Here is an 18599-nt window from a genome sequence, read left to right as displayed (position 1 = left end):
CTTCCCTTATGTTCATCTGTTTTGTCTCCTAAAGTCCTCATATGAGTGAAGTCGTATGATTTTTGTCTTTCTCTGACTAATTTCACTTAGCATAATACCCTCCAGTTCCATCCACGTAGTTGCAAATGGCCAGATTTCATTCTTTTTGATTGCTGAGTAATACTCCATTGTGTGTGTGTGTGTGTGTGTGTATATATATATATATATATATATATATATATATATATATATAGGACATCTTCTTTATCCATTCATCCATCAATGGACATTTGGGCTCTTTCCATACTTTGGCTATTGTTGATAGTGCTGCTATAAACATGAGGGTGAATGTGTCCCTTCGAAACAGCACACCTGTATCCCATGAATAAATGTTTAGTAGTGCAATTGCTGGGTATTAGTAGTTTAGACTAAGTTTAAGTAGTTAAGACTTAGTTTAGTAGTGCAATTGCTGGTAGTTCTATTTTTAGTTTTTTGAGGAACCTCCATACTGTTTTCCAGAGTGTCTGTACCAGCTTGCATTCCCACCAACCATGCAAAAGAGATCCTCTTTCTCCGCATCCTCACCAGCATCTGTTGTTGCTTGAGTTGTTAATGTTAGCCATTCTGACAGGTATATTTCCCCCTTTTTTTTTTGAGGGAGTGAGAGAGACAGAGGGAGAAAATCTCAAGCAGGCCCCACCCTCAGCGTGGAGCTTCATGCAGGGCTTGATCCCACAACCCTGGGATCATGACCTGAGCCAAAATCAAGAGCCAGAGGCTCAATCAACTGAGCTACCCAGGGGCCCATTCCCACTTCTAATATACAATTCATGCATACCACTAAGCTCAGAACCTTTCTCTTAAATTTCTTTCTTCTACTTATTACTGAGTTGATATTAACCTGGTGATCTTGTTAGTTATTCTTTGATCAGGCTGCTTGCTTTGTTGTGTCCTAACTTAGTAGGCACATAAAGGGACAAGTGCAGGTCTGGGTAACTGGGCTATCCAAAGTCTATGCTGCTCCTTCAGCCCCCGTCTGTTGTCCAAAAAACATTTATCAAATACCTACTTTATGTCAGACCCTGAACATGTAGAGATAAACAAGATAGAGTCTGGGGCAGCACAGAATTGGGTGTGGGGGAAATTTAAACATAAATAATACCTTACAGTGTGATATATCAGAAGCACGTACAGAACAGGGAATGGCTAATTCTGTCGAAGAGAAGGAGACATGTGTAAAGGGTGTGAAAGAAAGATTGGGAGTTCACAGAAGGATTTGCAGGCAAGGATTTAAAGGCAAGGGAGTCGGGGCGCCTGGGTGGCTCAGTCGGTTAAGCATACGACTTCAACTCAGGTCACGATCTCGCGGTCTGTGAGTTCGAGCCCCGCGTCGGGCTCTGGGCTGACGGCTCAGAGCCTGGAGCTGCTTCGGATTCTGTGTCTCCCTCTCTCTGACACTCCCCCGTTCATGCTCTGTCTCTCTCTGTCTCAAAAATAAATAAACGTTAAAAAAAAATAAATAAAGGCAAGGGAGTCAGTATGTTCAGAAACCAGTGAATTACTGGCGGCCAGGAATCAAGGAGAGGAGGGTGAGGAAACAAGGCTGGAAAGGCAGGTCAGGACCGGATTTGGAAGCTTGTACTTTTCCTAGAGGCAACAAGGAGTCAGGTGTTGTTAGAGGGAAGATCAACAACTTAGTATGACTGTGTTTCTTGGTGTATGAAAGGCTATACTACTTCCTGGCTCCTTGGGAGGGTCCTGGTACCCTTGCAATTTAGCTATTGCAATAATAACAGTAGTGATTACAATAATTTGGGCTGGTCACTTCAGATTGTGCATATGTTCTTTAATTTCAGCTTTTAATAAAGTAGGAGTCATCTCAAATTCAACTATTCGATCTCAGCCCATTTCCTTCAAAGAAGATAGACTTTCTAAATATACTCCAATTTAATGGATAATCCAAGCCTCATATATATTTTTTAAGATTTTATTTTATTTTATTTTTTATTTTTTTTAACGTTTATTTATTTTTGAGACAGAGAGAGACAGAGCATGAACGGGGGAGGGTCAGAGAGAAGGAGACACAGAATCTGAAACAGGCTCCAGGCTCTGAGCTGTCAGCACAGAGCCCGACGCGGGGCTCGAACTCACGGACCACGAGATCATGACCTGAGCCGAAGTCGGCCGCTCAACTGACTGAGCCACCCAGGCACCCCTAAGATTTTATTTTTTAAAGCAATCTCTACACCCAGTATGGGGCTGGAAATCACAACCCCCAAAGAGTTGTATGCTCTACCGAGTGAGCCAGCCAGGTGCCCCGTAAGTCTCATATTTTTTAAGTTTTTAAACATTCACAAAAGTAGGAGAGAATAGTGTAATAAACCTCTCTGTATCTATCAAGTAGTTCAACAACTGTCATTTCACAGATGGTCTAGTTTTGTCTCTACCACCCTCCTCTACCAGCACACACTGGATTGTTTTGAAGCAAATTCTGGACATTATATAATTTCATGTGTAAATACTTTAGTGTATTTAGTATACACACACACACATATACATATATATGTATGTATATATATATATTTAATTTCATTTATTTATTTTTGAGAGAGAGAGAGATAGAGAGAGCACATGAGCAGAGGAGGGGCAGAGAGAGAGAGGGAGAGAGTGAATGCCAAGCAGGCTCCCAATGCGGGGCTCAGTCCCATGAACCATGAGATCATGACCTGAGCCAAAATCAAGAGTTGGACACTTAACTGAGCTACCCAGGTGCCCCACTTAGCATAATGTTTTTAAGGTTCATTCCTGTTACACTATTCATCAATACTTCATATCTGATTTTGGCTGAATAATATTCCATTGTATGAATATGCCACATTTTTGTTTATCGATTCATCAGTGGATGGACTTTTGGATTGTTTCCACTTTTGCCTATTACATAATGCTAATGCTATGAACATTATGTACAGATTTCTATGTGAATATGTTTTTAGTTCTCTTGGGTGGTCTCTTTTTGTGATGTTAAAATTAATTGGTGGGCTTAAGTATTATTGGTATTATAAAGTTCCTTCAGTCTTTGACCCAATAGAATCCCTGATGATTGATGATCCTTGTCTAAATCCTTATCTCACAGAGGTTACAAAATGGTGATTTTATTATTCTGTCATTCCATTTGCACTTATTAGCCAAAATTTGACAATAAAGACTTTAGACTAAATCAAGTTGTTAAGGGTTCCTTGGCTAGTTCAGTCAGTAGACCATACAACTCTTGGTCTCGGGGTTATGAGTTTGAGCCTCGCATTGGGGGTAGAATTTTATTAATTAAAAAAAATTTTTTTAATTTTTATTTATTTTGAGAAAGAGAGACAGAGTGTGAGCAGGGGAGGAGCTGAGGGGAGGGAGACACAGAATCAGAAGCAGGCTCCAGGCCCTGAGCTGTCAGCTCAGAGCCCAAACCAATGAACCGTGAGATCACAACCTGAGCCAAAGTCGAACGCCCAACCGACTGAGCCTCCCAGGCGCCCCTAGAATTTTATTAATTAAAAAAAAAAAAAACCATAGCTGTTAAAAAAAAAAAAAAGGCCAGGATAAATACTTGCCTGTTCTCTTTCTTTTATCTTTTAAATTTTTTTTTTTCAACGTTTTTTATTTATTTTTGGGACAGAGAGAGACAGAGCATGAACGGGGGAGGGGCAGAGAGAGAGGGAGACACAGAATCGGAAACAGGCTCCAGGCTCCGAGCCATCAGCCCAGAGCCTGACGCGGGGCTCGAACTCACGGACCGCGAGATCGTGACCTGGCTGAAGTCGGACGCTTAACCGACTGCGCCACCCAGGCGCCCCTCTCTTTCTTTTATCAAATAATGATATTTTATAATTTCCTGTATGGAATCTTAGTAATTTCTGGGTCCCTACATGGTCAAGTCTCTAGGTGGAGTTACAAATAAAGAATTATAATCCTGGAGACGCCTGAGTGGCTGGTTGGTTGAGGGTCTGACTTCGGCTCAGGTCATGATCTCTCGGTTCATGGGTTTGAGCACTGCATCAAGCTCTGGGGTGACGGCTTGGAGCCTGGAGCCTGCTTGGGATTCTGTGTCTCCCTCTCTCTACCCCTCCCCTACTCGTACTCTGTCTCTGTCTCTCTCTCAAAAATAAATACAACATTAAAAAAAAAGAATTATAGTCCTGGAGCCAGGGAATAAAAATGGTATTTCAATCTCTACTTGAGGAATTACAGGGGATCCATTTAATTCCCCACAGTGACCCTTGATAAAATTCCTCCTAGTGTTCCTTTTGCAACCCATCTCTTTGTCTCCTTCCCTCCCTTGTTCTTTTTTTTTTAAGTTTATTTATTTTGAGAGAGAGAGCGAGAGAGCATAGGCATGCTTGTGCATGAGATGGGGAGGAGCAGAGAAAGAGGGAGAGAGAGAATCCCAAGCAACTTTCATGCTCAGCATCAAGCCAGACAGGCCTCAATCCCACCATTTTGAGATTATGACCTGAGCTAACCTCAAGAGTCAGATACTCAAACGACTGAGCCACCCAGGTGCCCCACCTTGTTCTTTATTATACAGATCAATTTAGCCTCTCTGCCCCAATTTTTCCTTCTCCCAGCCTCTCAGGCTCTACATCTCATTCTCTGTTTCTAACCAGTAATGACCCCCTTCCCTTCCCTAGCATTTACGATTCTATAGTTTAAAAGATCCAGGAATTGGTCTGGCAAAGACCAAACTCTATTTATTTACAAAAATTTTTTTTTAATGTTCATTATTTTTGAGTGAGAGAGACAGAGCATGAGTGGGGGAGGGGCAAAGAGAGAGGGAGACACAGAAACAGAAGCAGGCTCCAGGCTCTGAGTTGTTAGTACAGAGCCTGATGTGGGACTTGAACCCACAAACTGTGAGATCATGACCTGAGCTGAAGTCGGACGCTTAACCGACTGAGCCACCCAGGTGCCCAAGATCCAACTTTAAACTAGAAAGTGGGATAGGATTCTAAACTGTAAAACATTTCGTGGATGGGCAAGAGGAGAGAAAAAAATGGAGGAACATTCATACTAATAAGTCTTATTATCTTCACGTGTATTTTCTGCAGTGAACATGCATAAAAAAGACATAAATGGAATAAAAAATACATAAAAAATATTTTAAACATAAAAGAGATGATAGGGAAGGAAATGAGTACTATACTTTCTCACTTTCCAGTTCCCCTTCCTCTCTAGATAGACTGACTGCTGCATCCTTGACATTCCAGGGAAAGTGAAGTGGAACCTTTTCTCTGACTCAGGATTTCAAGTGTTTCCCACCCCCACAGCCCTGCAGCATGGGTGGGAGTGGTGGAGTTGGCTCCTGTAACAAGGCAGAGGAGCCTTTGGGAGAGGGCCCAGGGAGCCCGCCTAGCTGGAGAGGCTGCCACTCTGTGGTCTCCCTGATTGATTGCTGGGTTCTCCAGACTGTTCTCCAAAAAGTACCTCCCTTGGGCATTAAGGAGCCCTCCTGAGGGCTGTTCAATTTATGTTTTTGCATCTCTTCCGGAAATGTCAAGGCGTGGGGAAGGTAGAGAAGCCCTCTCAAGGTTCCTTCTTGCCTTGGGAATCTGGATTGAATGTAATGAGAGCCCTATGACACAGGGTCCATGTTACCCTGGCCCATCTGTCTAGACCCTAGAAATACTCTGGTGGCAAGTCTGAACTAAAGCAAGTGAACATTCTTGGCCAGGTTTTTGCCTGTGTGGCCAGCACTACAGAAATGTAGGTGTGGGCAGATTTTTGTGGTTTCAGCCTATGTGAGAAGGAGCCCTGGAAGATGTGGAGAAGCCTTGGTGTCAGCAAGGCCAAGTAGTCAAGCTCTAGAGTCACATGCTCTAGAGTCACACATCAAATTGTAATCCTTTACTCTGCCACTTATATCACTTAGTGATCACAGACAAGATCCCTACTTCTCTGATCCTCAGTTTTCACCTGTAGAAAATGGCCACAATGGTTTCATCTCATTGGTTTGTGGTGAGGATTATATAAGATAATGTCTACAGAGTGCTTGATCCACTCTCATTAATTGGGAGCTATTTTTATTGAGGAGCCCATAAACCTCAGTTTCCTTATCTCCAAAACAGGGATAACGGTGGGATCTACCTGAGGGAAGGGATTCAGATAATAAATAAGGCATGGTCAGCACACTATAAATAAATATTAACTATTAACACTATTAATACTTCCTATGTTGGGGCACCTGGGTGGCTAAGTCAGTTAAGCATCCGACTCTGGATTTCAGTTCATGTCATGATCTCATGGTACATGGGTTCGAGCCCCACGTCAACTCTATGCTGACAGTGTGGAACCTGTTTGGGATTCTCTGTCCCACCCCCCTCTCTCTGCTCCTCCCTCAGTCATGCTATTTCAACAATAAATAAAATAAACATTAATAAAAATACTTCCTATGTTTTGCTTGAGGTCATTACCTGGTAGTACCCTCCTCCTACTGCTTTCTTCCTCACCCTGTTCCAGTTGCCAGTACTCTTCTCATTTTTTTGGACAGAAGACTTGCAGAAAGAAAAATGATACCTATGAAGTAGCACATGAGGAGACCATGAGGAGATCCAGGAGTCTCTCTCCCTCCTGAGACCTGCCTCCTCTTCTCTCCCACCACAGTCAAATCCAGGCTTTCCTACTAATGTCTCTCCTGGGCAAAGCTCTTGCCCAAGGGTTCATTTTAGAGTCTTCCATAATCTCGAGAGGATCAGTATTAATCTTCCCCACCTACAAAATGAGTGACAGCTTGAAGCCAAGTGCTTCCCAGCCGGGGAAAAAAATGGAAGTTTCCTTTTTTTCTGTGTGTCTCTCTCCCCCTCCTTTTTGCGGGGGAGCTGAATGTGCTCACTCTGGAGGGACTGAGGGAAGCCGGGGCTGGCTGTAATGCAATTTTGCCTAGACGAAGCTGGCAGCTGGGAACCACTTTCCCTCAGCTTGCCCTCTGCCGGGGAAACTCCATGATGAGACAAGGCAGCTGGCAGGGGGAAGCCTCAAGTTTGAGGCTGCTGCTGCTGCTGCTGCTGCTGCTGCTGCTGCAATGCCACACAGAGCCACACAGGACCTCGTGGCCATGGAGATTGATGCTAATGCCCATTTTGTTCCTGTGGACCTCATAGAAGGGCAGTGCCTTGGGTTCCTGGGGGAAGGATTTCTCAGTAGCAGGATAGTAAATACAAAGGAACACAAAACCTAGTAAAAAGTGCGAGATTGGGAATCTGAAGACCAGGGTTCAAGTCCTGATGCCACCACTCCATGGCCATGTGATTTTTGGTCAAGTTGTATAAGATCTTTGTTTTTAGTTTTTTCCATTTGTAAAATGTCCTAATACCTCTCTCATAGGGACTGTGGGAAGAATTAGTTGAAATAATGTATGTGAAACTGCAACACAGGAAATGGTTAATAAATATTCATTTATTCCACAGAGGGACTGAGGAGAAAGGAAATCACTGGATTCTGGAGGCTTTCTGGTTTATCAGCTTATTCTACAGAATTAAGCACTGGGCCTCATGCCATTTGTTGGGTGCCTGATTTTAGTGAAGATGTGTGTTTACCATTCGCTATGAGATGTCGAGAGGCCCCCTAAATATTCTGGGCCTCAGAACTGGTTTCTCTGGGCGGCAGAGGATCAACATGTAGGACAGAAGGAACCTGTTCTTCAGAGATCCAATCAGCGTGTGCCTTAGGCCCTTTGCTGCTCTCCTGAACCAAACCTCCTTTTGTGCCACCAGCACCATGTCCCCATTCTGGAGGAGGCCAGAATGACACAGCTACGTGTCACCCAATGATCTACAGTGCAGGGAAGGAGCTATGTCCCTGCTGGAATTGAAAAACATCCTTGAGGGCTGCAACTTTTATAGGGAAGGTTACCATGCCAACAACAGCCTCCTTGCCCAACAAGGATGAAAGGAAACAAGGCCGTGGGTGACACACATCTATTGTGTATGTCCACAAACTTGCCTGGAACCTCTTAGGGTTGCAGCTCAGCAGGATGGGACTTCGACTGAGAGGCAGGAAGATTCAGGTTAGATATAAGTGGGACTCCAGGACAGGGAAAACTGATGAGGGCAGGGCAGGGACAAGGGAGGATTGGGAAATGTATTTCTGAGATTGATACCCATCTCTTGCTGAAATGTGTGGGTGTGGTAGTGACAGGCTGTGGGAGGGTACGGTGTCCTAGATACCAGGTTCTGGCTGTGATGGGAACTTCAACTTCCTATAAGTTCTTTTGCCCTTGCCAGACTGTCCAGGTCACCTATGCTCTGGGAGTAGGTAGAGAAGAGCAGCAGCAGGGAAGACAGGTTATTTGGGTGGTGGCTGAACTGAGAAAGGGGGGCATTAGGGCCACACACACTTCTGGCAAAGGTATCATATCTTGGCAATAAGGCCCCAGAGATGCCAAAGAAGGGACAGAAGAATGGCCAACTACTCAATCCCTTCATATCTTCTCCCACCTCCCATTTGGGAAAGCGCACCGAGAACTGAGGAACTGACATCAGTTCAGCATTTACTCAATGTCAGGTACGTTATGCACACACAGGCTCCATTTCATTTGATTATCATTACAGCCTTGCAAATCAGAAATTATTTTCTCCATTTTACCTATGAGGAAATTAAGATTCAGGAAAGGGAAGTACCTTCCCAGCATCAACCAGTTGGTAAGAGAAGCTGGGGTTGGAGCTCTCTCGATGTGAACCTCACAGACTCGAAGGGAAAACTCTAGACCTTAAAGTTGCCTTATTTTCTTCTGGAGCGGTCTCTTCTGAAGCCGTCAGCTCCCATACAGCCTTTCATTCAGGCTCCCCAGTAGTTGGCGGGGGAGGGGTTTAAGGGACACAGACCGTGGGTGACTGGGAAAACCGCCCCCCCTCCCCCCCCCCCCGCCCCCAGCCCTTAAGTTGTTAGGGTGACAGACTGTCACTGCGGGCCTGGCTCGCTCGAGGAACTGCTTAACTGGTGTCCTCTCATTTTGTCCCCACAATCCTCGGAAGAGGAATCTGAGAGACAAGGTGCTTGGCCCAAGGTCACAGAGCGAGGGCATGGTGGAGCTGGGAATCCAGCTCGGCTCGGCCAGGCGTCTAAGCCGGGCTGGATCACCCGCCGCGCCGGCCCCCGAGAGTCCCCTGAGGCCCCCCCATTCCTGTGGCCCGGGCCCGAGGAGTGGGATGGAGTAGGAGGGGTGGGGTAGGGGGCGCGGGCCGCGGCCGGGGAGGGGCCAGAGGCCCGGGCGCGCGGTGGGGGTGGTGCGGAACAGGCGCCGGAAGCTCGCTCCATTCCGGGCGGACTGCCCGCCCCCGGCCCATGCCCGCCCGCCCCTCGCCATGTATGGCGCTTCCTCCCCGGGCCCTACAAGGCGCTTCCTCCCGGTCCTAGGCCCATACAAGGCGCTTCCTTCCCGGCGCGTCTGGCAGACGGCCCGCGGGCGGCTGTGGGCGGGAGCCAGCGGCCAGGGGATCCGCTGCCAAGGAGGGGGCGGCTGGCGGCGCTGGGAACGCGCGGCCTGGCCTCTTCGCGGCCGGGCCTGGCTGAGGTAAACGCGGACAGGCGGACTGAGGAGTCTGTATGTAGGCATGGTGTCTTGCTCCATCCCCAGGTCTGAGGTTCCCACCGGCCCCACCGGTTTCATTTTTTTGGCCCCCTCTTCTTCCCCATTTCTGAACACAGCACGCCTTGCTGGAGATCCCTCCGCGGTTGCCAACCCCGGGCCTGAAGCCCCAAATCCTAAACAACGGTGTGAGGGCCTACCGCTCCTCCCTCACTGCTCCCCTTACGTGTCGCAAGTGGGTGTTTGTTATTTGTTCTTGCCGCCCTCCTTGCTGTTTCTTGAGCCTTCCTGCCTTTACTCAAGCTGTCTGCCCTCCCTGGAGTGCCTTTCCCAGGTACAACTGCTACTCATCCTTTACCTGGTTGAGACATGCGGCCTTCTGGAAATCCTTCCCGCCCCCAACTCCTAGGCACGTTATGCACTTAACACAGTATTATATACCTTTTTATTTATTGAGACTGCTGTTTGATCTTACTCCTCTTTGCATTCCTGGTGCCTAGCTCAGTGAGTTATATCTGGGTGAGGAGAAAGAGGGGGAAAGGACCCCATTTTTAGGCCAACTACACCGTTTTTTAGGCCGTTTCACCTTGGACAAGCGTCCCTGACTTAAGGCTGGGCCCCTAACACGCTGTGCGGTGCATCCTGTGGTCTGGAAGTTTGTGAGCCCCAGAACTCTATCTACATCAATAGTTTGACTCTGTAGAGAAAATTAGAGGGATGGTGTGGGGTCAGCCAGAGCTGGGGCAGGTATACAGCTGCAGTGGGGATGAGGTCTGGAGCAGGGCACACTGGGTGCCCCTACCACCCAGAATGGCCTTTGCTCAGCCTGACAATTCTGGTTTATCCACTGCAGGAACCAGCAAGTCCTTACAGGCCCTTCCAACAGCACCTCCAGAGATTTAAACGTGGTTCAATCACATGGTTACTCTGATCTGTCTGCCTGGAGATGAGCACAGGTCAGAGTGAGGGACCAGACCTCAGCACAGACCAAACCAGCAGCAGCAGCTCAAACGCCACCCTCCAGCTCTTCCAGAAGTGCAACACATCATCAACGTACAGGCATTCTGGTGGACCAACCCGTGAGACCCTGACTGTTCTGCTTCAGGTGAGGCAGGGAAAGAAAAGCTCAGTAGGGAATATGCCCTGGAAGGGGCTTCTAGCACCAAGCATCCTCTAGACTTGATCACTCACAGGTTTCCAGTTTTTTGGTTGTGCACATGTGTGTATATGTGTGTGTGCACACACACACACACACACACACACACACACACACACAGTGAATAAGGTCAAAAGATAAGGAGCTTTGTTGGTTTCCCTGACTCCAGGTGGGCTGAGTGCCTGTGAATTGGATGCATGGAGAGGAGATGATCTCTGAAGTCCAGGACTGAGGGTTTAGGGGTTAGCTTTTGGGGAAAAAAAACTGGGTTTCAGGGCCTGGACTGCACACCCAGGGCCTAGGATTCCGCTGGCCTTGTTTTCCCTTCTAAGGCTTCAGGCTCCTAGCAGCCTCCTCTTCCCAACTATTGTCTGGGATTGTGGGTAATGTAGTCCAGGGGCCAGCTTCTGTGTGGTGCTTGTTCCTGCCCTTCCCTCCTCTCCTCTCCTTCCCCCTTCCAGCCACCACCCCCTTCTGCTCCAGGCTGAGGGCAGCACTGGGTGAGAAGGCGGTGCTTGCTCCTGCAGGGCTGGGAGATCCCCTGCTGGAAACCAACTAGCTATTTATAGCTGAGCCTAGCAGAGGGGGCAGGCCTGAGAGAGAAACCAGGGAGCTCCAGCAGCCTCCTCTCCAGCTACAGAATTTACAGGAACCCCAGGCCTCTGCTGGGCAGGTCTTGTGTTCTATTCTGGGTGAAAGGGCTTTGAGCCTCAGAAAGCCTATGAAGCACTAGGGATACTGGGTTGCTCCTTGCTTTGAGAGAGTGAGGTTACTACTTGGGCCTCTCTAAGGGTGGGGATATTTGGAACCTGGAAACTGATAAGCTGAGATTTTTGCAAAAAAAAGTCAGTGTGACACCCGGTATGATGGTCACCTAATACTTATATACATTTTTCTTCTCAATTGTTTTCCTGTGCTTGCTTTCTCAACCAAGTTATTATCTTTAAGGACAGGAACCAAACCTCTTGTCGGTAACACCAATGCTGTCTTCATGCTATAACAAGTGATCTTGCCAAAAGGAAAACCAAACCCTCCCTACCAAGAATGGGTTGGGTGTGATTTTTATTCCCACCACTACCCAATCCTTCTCCCAGTGCCCTGTGCCTTTCTCATCGGAGCACCAAATTTTTATTTGACTGGGTTCTTCACCAGATTGGGCAGTCCTTATTGACATGGATGGGTCTGTCTTGTTGACTACGATAGCCCCATTGCCTAGCATCATAAATAATTGATGAATGAATATGAATGAATGAATATGAGACTATGATAGCCAGTACTGTTTGTGGAGTACTTGATACATACTTGTCACATTTATTTATTTATTTTTGAGAAAGAGCACGAATGGGTGAGGAGAAGAGAGAGAGAGAGAGAGAGAGAGAGAGAGAGACTCCCACATGGACTCTATGCTGACAAATATGGGGCTTGATCCCAGGGACTGTGAGATATGACCTGAGCCGTAATCAAGAGTCTGAGGCTCAACTGAGCCATCCAGGAGCCCCTTCACTGTTACATTTAATCACAGGGTTTTACAGGTTGGAAAACAGCTCTAACTGTTTAAGTATCTTTCACCAAGATCTTGTTAAGTGGTAGAGTTGTGATATGAACTAGTCTGACTTCAGAGTATTGCTTAGCCATGGCAAGAGGTTGCCTTTATGCTGGTACCCAGTAGGTACCTCTGGCTCCCAAGCAGATAGATGGGTGAGGTGGTTAGATGAGGTGGGCAGACATGGTTGACCTGGCCTGGCCCCATGACACAGCTAGTGCAACCAGCCAGGAGAGCTGCCAGGGAATCCTCAGAAGCTTAATGAGAAAGACCTGCCCTTATCTGCCAGAGAGAAAGTTCTGAGGCAGATGCCATGGGGGCTGGAAATGGCAGACAGGCTCTGAGGGCTGAGCAGTGGTGTTGGGGGGCTCCTCAGATGTTACCAGGGACCTCTTGTTTCTTGAGTAGATTTTTTAGTCCTCTTCTTCCTTCAGTAATTTTCAATGGCATTTGACTTGTATGTGACCGTCTCTTCTTTTTTATAAATATTTTTACTTATTTTTGAGAGAGAGAGACAGAGCACAAGTGGGGGGAGGGGCAGAGAGAGAAAGAGAGAGGGAGACACAGAATCCGAAGTAGGCTTCAGGCTGTGAGCTATCAGCATAGAGCCCGAGGTGGGGCTCGAACTCATGAACCCCGAGATCATGACCTGAGAGGAAGTCAGATGTTTAACTGACTGACCCACCCAGGTGCCCCTGTTCATCTCTTATACCCTCTCTCTCTTGGCTTATATGTTTTGAACAATGTTCTAGTTGGATATTAAGTGCTTCAGGACTCAGCCCCATGCTCTCTTCTCACATATAAAACAGATTTGAAGTTTGAAAAACAAATCTGAGTTTTCATCTTCTTGCTTAAAACCCCTGAATGGCTTTTCATAATCTTTGGAATAAAATTTCAAATTCTCAGCAAGGCCTTGAAGCTTAGCCTGTTCTGTGCTTGCTGGCCTCTCTTCCAGTTTCATATTCTATCGCATGTCTCCTTCATTCTTTGAGCTTCTTCCACACTTCCACACTGAGCTTCTTTCACCTACCTCCTCAACTGTACTCTGTCCCACCTCCCAAGTGTTCTCACTTTGTTTGGGATGCTCTTCTCTTCTTTGCCTGGTTAACTCCTTTGTGCTCAGTTCAAGCATCAGTGTTTTTTGAAAAGCTTTCTCTGGACTCTGGCCAGGTCAAAGTCCTGTGCAACAGGTGTTAATTGTAATAGGGATTTCACATTCATTGGGGTGGTCCACTGGCCTGGAAACCCACTGGGATGGCAGTTGTGTGTTTTTTGCTTCTGACTGTAATGTAGGGTCTAGCACAACGCTTGACTGGGGTAGCCACTTATTTTATGTAACAAATGGAATAAACTGTTAAACTTGAACGAAATGAAAGAGAAGTTAAGCAAGGTTAAGTTAAATTATGCCCAAGGTCATGCAGTTAGTAAGTGGCAGAGTGGGACAATAGTCATCTGGTTCCAGTCCCTGTGGTCTTAACTTTCTGACCTGTGCTACTCCTCTACTTGTTAAGTACTTTTTGAAAGTAAAGGGAAAGGGAAGAAGGGAGTAAGGGTATCTGAGACAAAGGGATTCCCTGTCTCCACTCAGAGTTGGAGATTAAGAGTTGGAGATTAAGAATGAAAGATTAAGGGGGGGGCTGGGTGGCTCAGTCGGGTAGTCAGATAAGACTCTTGATTTCGGCTCAGGTCATGATTGTAAATTGGAGCCCCAAGTGGCACTGTCAGCGAAGAGCCTGCTTGGGGTTCTCTATCTCTTTCTCTGCCCCTTCTCTGCTTGCTCTCTCTCGCTCTCTCTCAAAATAAATAAACTTTAAAAAATTTAAAAGAATGAAAGATTAAGATGGTAGCTGTCCTTGTGGTGAGCATAGCAACTATAGAGTTTTGGAATCAGTGTATTGTAAATCTGAAGCTAATGTGATATTGTCTGTCAACTGTATTTCAGTTAAAACAAAAGAAAACACTGGAATAGGATAAATAGGTCTGGAGGAAAAAAAAAAGAAAGATTACATTCTGCCAAAAGAGATATATGAATGGCCAATAAGCACTTGAAAAGATGCTCAACATCATTAGCCTTCAGGAAAATGCAAATAAAAACCAGAATGACATCAGCAATGAACAATCCAAAAAGGAAATTAATAAAACAATTCTACATTAGCATTCAAAAGAATGCCTAGGCATAAATTTAACCAAGGAAGTAAAACATTTGTACACAGAAAACTACAGAACGCAGTTGAAGGAAACTAAAGACCTAAATAAATGGAAAGACATACTATATTTGTTGATTGGAAGACTTAATATCTTCAAAATGGTAATATTACTCAAACCAATCTACAGATTCAGTGCAATCTGTATCAAAATTCCAGTGGTCTTTTTGCTGAAATGGAAAAGCTGATCCTCAGATTCATATAGAATTACAAGGAGCCCTCCCAATGCTTCAGTATGTTCACCAACCTGGAAGCTCTCTGAACCCCATAATTTAGGGGTTTTAAGGGAAGCATCATTATGTAGACATTGTTGACTAAATCATGGACCATTGGTGATTAACTTACCCTCCAGCCTCTTTCCCTTCCCTTGAATTGAGACTGAAAGTTCCAACCCTGTAATCACACTTTTCTGCCAACCAGGCTCCATCCTGAAGCCATCTAGGGGCACCCAGACACCAATTCATCTCATTAGCATACAAAACACTCTTATCACTATGCAAATTCCAAGGGTTTTAGGAACTGTATGTATACCTGGAACTGGGGACAGAAACCAAATATATATAATTAAAAATTCTTTAAAAAAATAGATTTTTAAAATAATTTTTTTAACATCCATTTTTTGAGAGAGTGAGTGTGAGGGGGGGGAGAGGGGCAGGGAGAGCAGGAGACAAAGAATCTGAAGTAGGCTCCAGGCTCTGAGCTGTCAGCACAGAGCCTGATGTGGGGGCTCAAACACACGACCTGAGCCAAAGTCAGATGCTTAACCAACTGAGCCATCTGGGTGCCCTTTAATACATATTTCTTATTGTATCATACTCCTCAACAATAAAAAGGAACAAACATACAACAACATGGATGTATCTAAAAAATTCATCTGAATGGAAGGAGCTAAGTCAAAGAAGCATGAACATATAAAAGGCTACATAGGGGTGCTTGGGTGGTTAAGTTGGTTGAGCATCCAGCTCTTGGTTTTGACTCATGTCATGATCTCATGGTTCATGAGATTGAGCCTTGAGGTTGGGCTCTGCACTGAGAGTGAGGAACCTGCTTGGGATTCTCTCTCTCTGCCCCTTCCACACTCGTGTGCGCGCTCTCAAATAAAATAAACTAGAAAAAAAGTACAACTAAAAAAAAAGACTACGTATTATATTAGTCCAGTAATACAGAGTTTCTAGGAAAGGGCAAACTGGAGAGACAAAGCTGATCAGTCGTTGGCTAAGGCTGGGAGTGGGACCAGGATTGACTGCAGAAGGGCACAGAAGACCTTTTGGGGGTGATGGACACTGGATTATGTTGTTTGCATAACTGTACAGATTTATTCCAGAGAGCCATTAAACTATATTTACAGTGGACAAATTTTAATAGTATATAAATTATACCTCAGTAAATAAACCACAAAAAAAAGTGATAGCAAGATGAAAAAAATCAGTGTCCTGAAATCTAAGTGGCATCCTGGCCTTTGGATCAAGACAGGACCAACTCATCTGCCTCTCCAAACTCACTTCTCATGTGTCCAAGCTGCCCTGCTGCTTCCCAGGTGGGTCAGGCACTCCCAGATGATGTGGGAGCCACCCTTATATTCTAACACTCCTTCCTCTGTCATTCCTTGCTAATTGCCTCTGCTGCTGAAGGGGAGGGATAGTGCCTGTGTTGTTCACCGTGTTCCAGCATCTAGCACAGGCGCAGCACACAAGAAATGTCTGTAAATGCTTGAACGGAAGATTTATATCAGGGTTAATCTAAGTGTCATTTAAGGAATAGAGGAGGCAGTGGGCTCTGTCTGTGGAAATTGAAAGCTAAGGAGACTGGGTTTCTAAGGCCCTTTGCTCAGTTTCCCAGGGAGAGTCAGAGCCCCTTCGGTGCTACATCTCTTCGTAATCAGATTTTGACACAGGTGCAAGGGAGGGCCTCTAGTGCTGAGCACGGGAATGCAACTTCATCTAGAGGAACTTTACTTCCTCTTCCCTAGGTGACATCCTGCCATATTACTGATAGAGTCCTCTTCTGCAGGCTTTTCAGTGGGGATTGTATCATGAGCTGGTTGTTCCATTTCCACCCCTTGGGGAGCCTAGGCTGAGAATGTACTTGGCTCTGGACAGCCATGTAACATGGGGCAGGTGTCCCCACCTCACTCCCATGATTTTTCCTCCTTAAACTAAGCTGTCTCCCACCTACCTTCCTCCCAAGTAGCAGAATATCTTTGCCTTTACCTTAGAAGATCTTTGCCATTCCTCAGAGAACCTCTCTCTGAAGTTTTCACTCTTCTTTCCTAGTTTTCAGCGTTCCCTGGGAAATGGATTTACTCTCTAGGTTTCCTTTATGTGGGGAAGGAGAACTGAGCAGAAGGGGCTGAGCCCAGTCAGGGTCTCTCAGCAGAGCGGAAGAGCTGGAAATCTGACAGGGAAGCCTAGATGGGGCTAATTTGGAACCCTGGGGGCTGGAGAAGCAAGTTAATCTACACACTCAAGCCAACCCTGACTCACAGGGAAGTGACTTCAAAACAGCTTTCATAACCCCTCTGGATGTTGGCCACCTTCCCCCTCCCCAGTGTCTTTGGCATCAAGCCACTCTCTGATCCTCCCTTTTCTCATCCTTAACAAGGGGAAGAATGGGGTTGTGATGAAGAATAACAAGACCATCCATGTGTTAAGAGCAAAGAATTTGTAGCTGTAACGTCACGTGTTCATGTTGGCTTTGCTAATCTGCTGCACAAGCATAACAGGTCATTGGGTTGCTCTCTCGGCTTCAGCTTCCTTCTGTCTTTAAAAAACAATTTTTTTTTTACGTTTATTAATTTTTGAGAGACAGAAGGAGACAGAGCATGAGCGGGGAAGGGGCAGAGAGAGGGAGACACAGTCTGAAGCAGGCTCCAGGCTCTGAGCTATTAGCACAGAGCCTGATGCAGGGCTCAAACTCATGAACTGCGAGATCATGACCTGAGCCGAAGTCGGACGCTCAACCGACTGAGCCACCCAGGCGCCCCCAGTTTTCTTCTGTCTTTAATGAGATTGGATTAGCAACGTTAATTGGAGTAGCAAGGTCCCCTTTAAGTACTAAAATTATGGTTCCTTAAGAAGTGAAAGTATGGAGCAATAGAAGAGCTGTGTGTGACTGTAGACAAAGGACTAGAGTGTCTAATGATACGCTTGTCCTGAGAAAGGGCTCTAGGCTCCCAGGTACAGCTCTGCCTCCTTCCCATCATGCCTGAGTTGCTCACTAAGCTAGGGGTCAAGCGATCCCCAAGAAGCCCTGTTCTTTACATGGCCTCATCTCATCCATCCAGCAGCACCAGACCAACCCCAAAGTGTTTTGTTTTTTTTTTTTTTTAAGATTTTATTTTTATTCTGTAGAGATTACACCCAATGAGGGCCTCAAACTCACAACCTTGGTATCAAGGGTCACATGCTCTACCAGGTGCCCCCACTCCAAAGTGATTTTCTCTCTGTGGTGTGTGACAGTAGCTCCTCTCTTGGCCCTGCCTCTGCTCTTTCCAGTCTGGGCCCAACTCCCAGGCAGTCCCCCAGCCCCACTGGCTGACTGCGTAAGGATTTCTCCTGAGCTGTAAACCCTGTAGCAGAACTTCTAAATTACGACCTCTGAGTCAAACCCACATTCTCAGTGAAAACCAAACTTGAATGAAGATTCAAACCAAAGTTGTTTTAAATACCTTGTGAACCAGTTTGAACCTAAGCACTCATTATCGCACTATTCTATAATGGATGTTCATGATGACTCTAAACTGTTAAAGATAAATGATCCGTTTTTCTTTTACATTTCTGAAATTTCAAGATCTTCCTTAATGAATTCATCTTATTTAAAATCCCTTGATGCTTCAATATATATATATTTCCTAAGAAAAAGGGTATTCTCTTACATAACCACAGTAGAGTTATCAAATCCAGGAGATTTAAGATTGATACAATACTTTTATTTATAGTCCATATTCCAATTCTGTTGTTCTACAGATGACCTATTAAGAGCAGGGACAGATGCCCTAGTCTCTGAGAAATTCCATTATGTGTGTACATTCTTCTATGAAGGTGCTGGATCAATTATAGGGATCTTGTACAGAGTCCAAGGGAGCTCTTTTTATCCATCCTCAACTGTAGTTGTGCTGGGCTGACCAGTCAAAATGCTGTTGGGGGAAGG

At 45.7% G+C, this 18599-nt stretch overlaps 1 long non-coding RNA gene across 1 annotated transcript; it reads left to right on the top strand.

The window, feature by feature from the left end:
• The first annotated feature begins 9398 nt into the window (after positions 1–9398).
• LOC109252132 (uncharacterized) lies at positions 9399–14520 on the top strand. Its single transcript, XR_002073860.2, has 3 exons — positions 9399–9532; positions 10401–10652; positions 14189–14520. It is a non-coding gene; the product is annotated as an uncharacterized LOC109252132 (long non-coding RNA).
• The last annotated feature ends 4079 nt before the right edge of the window (positions 14521–18599 follow it).

This window comes from Panthera pardus, unplaced genomic scaffold (assembly GCF_024362965.1).
Source record: "Panthera pardus isolate Hobbes unplaced genomic scaffold, ASM2436296v1 HiC_scaffold_2, whole genome shotgun sequence".
In the NCBI taxonomy this organism is placed as follows: domain Eukaryota; kingdom Metazoa; phylum Chordata; class Mammalia; order Carnivora; family Felidae; genus Panthera; species Panthera pardus.
Note: the sequence above shows the minus strand (reverse complement) of the source record. Positions and strands in the feature narration are given on the sequence as shown.